The sequence below is a fragment of the Tupaia chinensis genome, unplaced genomic scaffold (assembly GCF_000334495.1).
Source record: "Tupaia chinensis unplaced genomic scaffold, TupChi_1.0 Scaffold000063_1, whole genome shotgun sequence".
Lineage (NCBI taxonomy): Eukaryota > Metazoa > Chordata > Mammalia > Scandentia > Tupaiidae > Tupaia > Tupaia belangeri.
The window spans coordinates 424,744-425,801 of NW_006159521.1; the positions used below are offsets into that span (position 1 = coordinate 424,744).

The 1,058-nt window shown below is 50.2% G+C and overlaps 1 protein-coding gene across 2 annotated transcripts in view; it reads left to right on the plus strand.

Annotated features, from left to right (window-relative positions):
- Positions 1-1,058, plus strand: part of SPG21 (SPG21 abhydrolase domain containing, maspardin) — a gene marked incomplete in the record, with an annotated part of 32,329 nt that continues 31,271 nt past the window's right edge. For both annotated transcript variants that reach the window (XM_006141724.2, XM_006141725.2), the window contains 1 exon segment: positions 1-54.

Here is a 1,058-nt window from a genome sequence, read left to right on the forward strand (position 1 = left end):
AGCAGCGAGCCGCCTCGCGGAGGAGGGAGAGGGACGTGGGGGCGACCACGGCAGGTGAGCGGCGGGCGAGGCCCGCGAAGCTGGGGTGGGACTGTACGTGGGTGTGTGGGTAGCGTGCGCGGCTGTCTTGTCGGTGTGACTTTGTGAGTGTGGTCCCGAGTGGGCCAGTCCATGTGACCCTTGCACGTGATCGCATACGTGTGTGTGTGTGTGTGTGTGTGTGTGTGTGTGTGTGGTGTGGTGAGAGTCTGAGGCTGAGCCTGGACTCGTGGACGTGGTCCGTGTGCCAGTGCCCTGCCTTTGTGGCTGGCACCGAGGGGCTGGGTTTGTTTTCCTGCTGTGAGCCCTTCCTGGGGTTCAAGGCTGGCGGTTGCCCGGGAACATTTTTTTTTTTCCTAGTAAACTTTTAAGAACTGAGAGCAGAGGCTAGTTATTTAGGAGAGTGCATCTCAGCCTGCCTGAAAGTGAATGTCTTTGTCTTCGCTGATGAGAGCTAGGTATGCGGCTCGTGAAGGGGGCTGAGGAAAGTAGCGGAACTGGAGTGCCTCTCCTCTCCCCCCTTCGGTTTCCAGAGCGGTTATGTTAGACATTTATGCGGCTTCTTTGTCTGCATCTCCAGCCCGTTAGCACAAAGATCGAACAGAAGGAGGAGTGACTTATTAGCCCTGTCCACATTTCCAAAAGCTATTATATCCACAGTAGAAGAGGTCTCAGAAGAGATGTCAAGTAGGTTTTTAGAGACCATGGACTGGGTTCCTGAAGAAAAGAGGAATAAATCTTTCCTGAAGCGATCTCAAAACAGGAGAGCTATCTACTGGAGTTGTGCGGGATGGAGGTGCGCATAAAGCTAATTATATTGCCTGGATATTCTCAGGTCCTAATCTTTGTTATTGCTGGTATTAATAATTGCAGATTGTTCATTTTTTAGCTATATGAGAGGACTTCAAAAAGTTCATGAAAAAGTTGAATCATTTTGTCACGAAGAAAATCGAAGCCCGAGTGTGGTGCTTTCATTTTTTTCCATGAAGTCCCTTTGTAGACTGAGATGAAGATTTAGA